Source organism: Berghia stephanieae, chromosome 12 (assembly GCF_034508935.2).
Source record: "Berghia stephanieae isolate SIO BIC M18660-M18661 chromosome 12, UCSD_Bste_1.3, whole genome shotgun sequence".
In the NCBI taxonomy this organism is placed as follows: Eukaryota; Metazoa; Mollusca; class Gastropoda; order Nudibranchia; family Aeolidiidae; genus Berghia; species Berghia stephanieae.
The window spans coordinates 11,885,933-11,893,246 of NC_088371.1; positions in this window are offsets into that span (position 1 = coordinate 11,885,933).

A 7,314-nucleotide genomic window follows, 5' to 3' on the forward strand; every position below is an offset into this window, starting at 1 on the left:
ACCAACATTTCACTTATAAAGGGAGTTAATCATAATGTAGTAAACTCACCAATGGAGTGACTTAAAAATTATTGGATTATCTCCCTTCACTTCCACAGCCAGGGGTTTGTTTCATTATAAAATAATCTGTATTTATTATTGTGCAATAAAAGACGTTGTTGCTGAAGTCACGTTTTCACGTTATTTAAGGAAATCCACTATTAATAAAAGACTTAAGCATTACAATTCTCTCTCTCACTCTCACACACTCTCTCTCTCTCTCCCCCCCCCCCTCCCCACCTCTCCCTCTCTCTCTCTCTCTCTCTCTCTCTCTCTCTCTCTCTCTCTCTCTCTCTCTCTCTCTCTCTCATCGTCCTTCGGAGCCATTAAGCCCAAGGAGCAGGAGTTCATCTCGATTTCTTTTTCGTGAAAAACGGACAATAGCAATTGATTGCTACCCTTTGGATAGGACACTTGTCTATCACAAAGTATTTTCCGGTAGATCTAAATGACCCAGCTAACCATTTACTTCCGGGTTGATAGGGGGGCCTGAAAAAACAAACAAACAACATATCTGGACTGCACCCCGCATTGATCTTGGTCCCCATTAATCATTCATCAGTTAATTTTGTGATGGTGAAGAATCTAAGTGCCGTTTTGCGGTCGAGTCCTATGGCTCTCGATTTGTGACCTGTAGATTCCGGGTTAGAATCCCATTACGAGCGATACACATTTGAATCTTTGGAAAATGCCCCCTTTCTCAATACTCAGGTGTAAAATTGTTTCCTTATAGGTAACAGAGTCGGTTCTGCCGAAAAAAGAAAAAGTAATAGTGCCCGAAAAAGCGCCATGTTTGGTTCTGAACGTTCAGCGTTGCTGATTACTTTTAACCGCTTGTAATTCACTTTCAGCACATTTAATGGACATTACGCTATATAAAAGTCAACTTTGAAAAATCAAGAATAGAAATAGAAAAAAAAAAACAACAAAAAAACCCAAACACCCCCCCCCCAAAAAAAACCCCAAAAAACAAAACAAAAATTAAAATAAACAAACAAAACAACAACAAAGACAAAAAAAAAAAACAAATTAAAAATACAAAAAACAAAAACAAACAAAAAACAAAACAAAACAAAACAAACAAAAAGAAAACATTTTAAAAATTAACACCCCCCCCCCCCCAAACAAAACAAAACAAAACACAACAAAAACGACAAAAAAAAATAAGCAACCCCCCAAAAAAAAAAAAACAAAAACAAAAACAAACAAACAAAAAAACAAAACAAAACAAAACAAACAAAGCCCCCCCCCCAAAAAAGAAAAAAAAACAACCCTCAGATTAAAAACACAAAAACAAAAAGAAAAAAAAAATAACAACAACAAAAAAATTGTCAAAAACAAAACAAATAAAGAAAACAAACAAACAAAAAACAAAACAAAACAACAACACAAAATTTCAAACAAAACAACAACAAAACGATAATTCCCCCCCCCCCCCCAAACAAACAAACAAACAAAAACCAAAATAAAATAAAACAAAACAGGCAAGATTTTAAGTCACCCATTTAGATACCGGATCCCAGACAAAATAACAAACGTACCGGATATCATCATGTTTGACAGAGAGCTAATTTCCCCTGAGACTAGATACCTAGGATTATTTGATTGTATTATACTGAGCTGAGTACACTTATGGTTTATTCAATAATGAACGATTTCCAAAAAAACCCCAAAAAACCCCAACAAACTTCATTAGTCAATAGACAGATCGAAGTTGACGTTACTCCGGTCTTTGTTATTGTGTTTTGCCATCCGCGTTTATGAGTAATTCTCACTAAAACTGTATTAACCAAACTATAAACGTTTAAGGTTACACAGTTTTGTGTGCTGGTTTGTTATACTTCCGGATGGCAATGTTGTGAGCTTCTTACCCAAGTGCACACTATCTATACTAATTGTTTCTATTCGACTACTTTACATAACCATATGGATATCGTTTTTCGCTGGTAGACGGGTAAAGACAGCATGTAAATTATGTTACATAACAAGCTATTTGAGATTATATAATACGCTTCAACAGTCGTAACATCACTTCCCTCGTAATGATGCATGGTAACTTAGTAACTGGCTCTAAACTATCGGACCAATGGCAGACGCCCTGATGAAATATTTCTCCGACGAGCATAAAAGTGTATCCAGAGGAGAAAAGCATTATAAATATGATCATGTTTTGACTTTTATACATTCTGACTGATCACAAGACATCTGAACAGTTCTAGCCAGCATGAAGAATAAAAAGTACCGGTTTTCTTTGTTTAGAACCACGATGGCCGCCGTTGCTGGGCGACGTGACATCATTATGTGCTATTTGTATAGAAAGAACGAAGATGACGTCATTCAACTCTTTGTTATTATTTTCATACAGCCTGTTAGTGATAAGTTCTCAGTATAATATTATATCAATCAGACTTTAAATGTTAAATGCAGTTTAGTGTGTTGGTATTTTCAATTCAGTTGGCGGATGTTGTGAGTATTTTACCTGAACGCATGACATAAATAAGGTCTTTAAAGGATACGTCCCATGTTCAGCATTTAATGAGATAAGAAAAGAGACTGTTTGGGGACTGTTGATGGTCACATTTAAATATTGGGATCCTTTTGACTTTTTCTGTGCGGCTATATACATAGTCTAGTGGTATGGCACTCGTCTTCGGATCCAACGGTCCTGGGTTCGGGTCCCGCTCTGAGAGGTGCATGTTTGATTCTTGGAAAAGGCTCTTTAGTCACATTCTCTAACCCTACTTAGCAGGTGTAAAATGAGTACTTGGCCGTTAACACAGCGTTGTCTCTGTCGAAAAAAAAATAATATCGCCTACCAGGCGATATGTCTCGTCCAACATGTTAAGTGTTGCTGTTGGAAGCAGCTTCTTATGGTTCACACTATTATGTTATGACGATCGACCCAATCAGCAAAGTCCGGTCCGCATTCGTGCACCGTCGCGAACCCGCCTGGTAGCATCGTCACAACACACCTTTCGACTAGATGCTCTGCCGTTTCGGGTTCTTGTCCACAGCGTGGACATATTGGACTGGAAGTTAGACCCCACTGATGTAACGCACCGGCCGTTAGGCAGCTCCTCGACCGAAGCCGATTCGCAGCTACCCAGTGTCTCCTCTTACTGGTATCAAAGCCTGGCAACTTCTCACCAAGCTTAGAGGAGTGTAGGTCCCCGCCCCCACGAGGGATTGAATTCGTCCAAACCGACTTCCATCTCGTATGTGCAGCTCTGTCCGTAGTCAGGGATTCTGCGTACAAGGGTTGCCGGGACTTATTTCGGCTCGAAACGGGGCACCGTTCATTATGCGCATGAGAGGGGTATCCCCATTCCCTCTCTCTTTGATCTTACTCAGCCAGTTTCCCGTAATGGTCTCCCTCCGGACATCGGGGGGCTGGATCGCTGCCATTATCGGGCCCCATTCTCTAGGGGTTGTTGCTAGCGTTCCCGACACTATGTGCATCGACTTGCGAAGTTTTACATCCACCTTCTCAACGTTTCTGCTTCTACCCCACACTGGAGCGCAATACTCCGCGGTGGAATAGCATAGTGCCAGGGCGGATGTTCTCAGGAGCGCTTGGCTAGCGCCCCAAGTCGATCCCGCCAGCTTCCTCAGAAGACTGTTGCGTTTCTCTATCTTCCGGGCAACCCCTTCGAGATGAACCCGATAGGTAAGGCTGCGATCCAACGTCACCCTAAATATTTTGGACGCGGCTCATATGGGAGTGGCTGGTCCCCGACTAGGACATTCAGTTTACGGGTGTGCCAACCACTGCATAAGTGAAATGCAGTGGCCACGGTTTTTGAAGTGTTCATCTTCAGGTACCACTTGTCAAAGTAGGATTTGAGTCTGGTGACGTCCTCGCTGAGTACGCTCTCGAGACGGGTCCACACTTTACTCTGAGTAACGAGTGCCCAGTCGTCTGCGTATCCCAGCCTCAGGGAGGAAGTGTTCGGCATGTCGCTAATGTAGACGTTAAACAACATTGGCGCAAGTACCGACCCCTGAGGGACCCCATTCTTCAATTTCCTTACTTTGCTCGTGACGTCTCCCAGCGCGACGTGGAATTGCCTTTCCCCTAAGATCGAAGAGAACAACCTCAAGGTCTTTTTGCACCTTATGATTTTTGCAAGTTTGAGCATTAACCCATCGCACCAGACCGTATCGTACGCCGCTGATAGGTCTATAAACACAGCACCTGTTTGCTGTTTTCTCTCGAACCCGTGCTCAATATGCTCTGTAAGGGCAATGACCTGCTCCGTGGTGCACCTACCTTCCCTGAAGCCTGCCTGCTCAGGTGGCAGGGCAGCGTCTAGGACCGGCCCCCATCGGTTTAATAGAACACGCTCCAACAATTTGTAAAGACAGCTCAGCAGCGATATGGGTCTGTAACTGTCTGCCTCCTTCGCCGGCTTCCCTGGCTTCAGGATGGCAACTATCTTCGCGTGCTTCCACACTTGTGGAAGCTTTCCTTTTGCAAGGACGTCAGACATTGCCTCTGCTAGCCAGGCCCGTGCCCTGGGGCCCAGATGCGTCACCATATCGGGATATACACCATCTATCCCTGCTGCTTTGCCGTTCTTTACTTCGCTAATGGCTGCACCCACTTCTCGGAGACTGAACGGGGCCGTCCAGTCCGACTCCTCCGCAGGTAGCGAGTCCAAAATTGTACGGTACGCCTTGCGGACACCGCGCTCAAAAGCCTGATTAGGGACCCGCTTACTACGGTTCTTAATATTCTTGGCAATTGTGTCTGCCTCGCATTCCGGTGCAGCCTTCGCGAAATTCCGATCTGGGTCCAATTTCTTTATAAAACGCCAAGCGTGGCGGCTGGAGTGTGTAAAGTCGAGACTTTCCACGGTCTCCTGCCACCGTTGCTTCCTTCCCTCTGCCAGAGACTGAAGTAGTCTATCGGCTGTGTCCTGGGACTGGGTCTGCTGGTACTCTCGGTACAGCTCTTCCGACTCTGCTGTCCAGCAAGGGGTGTAGAATTTCCGCTTGCCCCGTGGAATAGAGCGTTGAGCGCTCTTAACCAGTAGCCTACTAAATCTGGTTATATTCTTGGACTTGCTCGATATAGGAACTGAATTCCTCCCAGTCAGCCTTCCTGAAATTCCATCTGCAAAGTGGGAGAGACTGCACCCTCGGTATTGTCACCCCAGCTGTGACAAGAACCGGCCTGTGCTGGCTATGCGGAAAGTCTCCGAGGACTGTCCGCTTCACCTGCAGCGGTTCACCGTTCGCGCCTTTCGTTACGAGGGTGAGGTCTGGAGTATACTCCTTCTTATGGCGGGTACCCCGGAAGGTACCCTTGGCTGTAGGATCGTACACTAGGTGTAGATCATTACAGTCCATCCATGAGCGGAGTTGTCTTCCTGCCTCGTTGCAGTCTCGGTAGCCCCATTCGTGATGGTGGCTATTAAAGTCTCCCAGACAGATGGAAGGATGGCTGACCACCGGTACCGGTGGTGTAGTCCAAGTCGCTCTAGGTGGTTTGTAAATATTATGCAAACACAGTCCACCTACTTCCACGGAAATTCGGTTCACCCCATTGCTGTCCGTTACGCTCTCAATGACCCTTACCTTCGATGGCTCTTTAGCGTAAACGCTAACCCCTCCTTTGAGCCTCGAGGTGTCCTCGCGCTGGACCACCGTATAGCCTGGGATCTGGAATCGGGAAGATTGCGCGCCTGAATAAAGGTGGGTCTCCTGTAACAGGAGGATATCTACGCAATGAACGGCCAATAGCTTTGATAAAAGCTCATTTTTTGCCATACTCTGGCTCTCGACGTTCAGGGACAATATACGAGTCAGCTCGCCATCCCCGCCGTCGCATTTTCCGATCGGCAGGCCGCGAATCGATTGATGCATGGGACGTTTGCTTTTTTCTCGGACGTGCCGACGAACCTGGCGACACGAACGCGGTATTATTTGGCTAGGCGGCAGACCGCTTCGCCATTGATGGGACTGATTGGGACTCGACATAAGGACAATAGTGTGGCGCCCAGGATAGGGCTGCTATTCGGGCACCGGGTTTGGATCAAATTTAGTCACACACCGGGGCGAGCAGCTCATGTGGCTCGTTGGCTCGATACCCGGGATGGTCCCGTGACGGTCGACCGGGGTTTACACCTTTGCCCTCCCGTGTGCCTCAAGCCCCCTCACCAACTGCAAGGTAAAGATCCACGAGGGGGTGCTGTTGGCTAAGGACCCTTTGTAAAGAGATTTGAGCACGTTCAATGGATATTGCCCTATATAAAAGCTCAAGAATCTTCATCCAATTTATTCCGACATGTTACTGGGTTGACAAGGTGGGTCACAAATTATGAATAAGATTTAAAAAAAACAAAAAAAAAAAAAAAACAGAGGACAGATAAAAACAAGCAAGGAATGGACATGGAAAGTAAATGATAAATCAAATTTCTTAGAAAATAACAAGAATTGAAATGAGTAGGAAAGTGCCAGAAGACAACATAGAATAAAAACTTCGCGGCGGCGATGGGGGTTCGAACCCGCGACCTTACTGGTACGACAATTCCACCTGGCCGGGGAGATCGTGACTCTATCGTATGAGCTATCCACGACCCCCCAAAGAAGTCGCTTCAAACCTTAGTCTAGCCAGAGCCATCTCTCCTCGACTTCTTGAGGTCACGGGTTCAACACACACAAAGGCCACGAAGTTAGTTGGTAACAACAAGATATGAAGTGAGTAGAAAAGTGCCAGAAGACAATAGAGAATAAAAATTTTTTTCGCGGCGGTGGTGGGGTTTGAACCTGCGACCTTATTGGTACGACAACTCCGCCTGGCAGGTGAGAGCGTGGCTCTACCGTGTGAGCTATCCACGAACACAAAAATATTCGTTTCAAACCCAAAGTCATTTCGAGATCCCTCTCTCACCCACTACTTGAGATCGCCGATTCGTTCACCACCATCGCGAAGTAATTTTGACCAGCAGTTAAGCTTAATAGCCAATATTCTCATCACAAACATATAACATAGAAACGATTGAGACATTGAGTATGCTCCGGTGTATGGGGTGAATTTTTAATTCAGAAAAGTGAGTGGAGCAGGCACTTATGTTGGTAACAACAAGATATGAAGTGAGTAGAAAAGTGCCAGAAGACAATAGAGAATAAAAAATTTTTTCGCGGCGGTGGTGGGGTTTGAACCTGCGACCTTATTGGTACGACAACTCCGCCTGGCAGGTGAGAGCGTGGCTCTACCGTGTGAGCTATCCACGAACACAAAAATATTCGTTTCAAACCCAAAGTCATTTC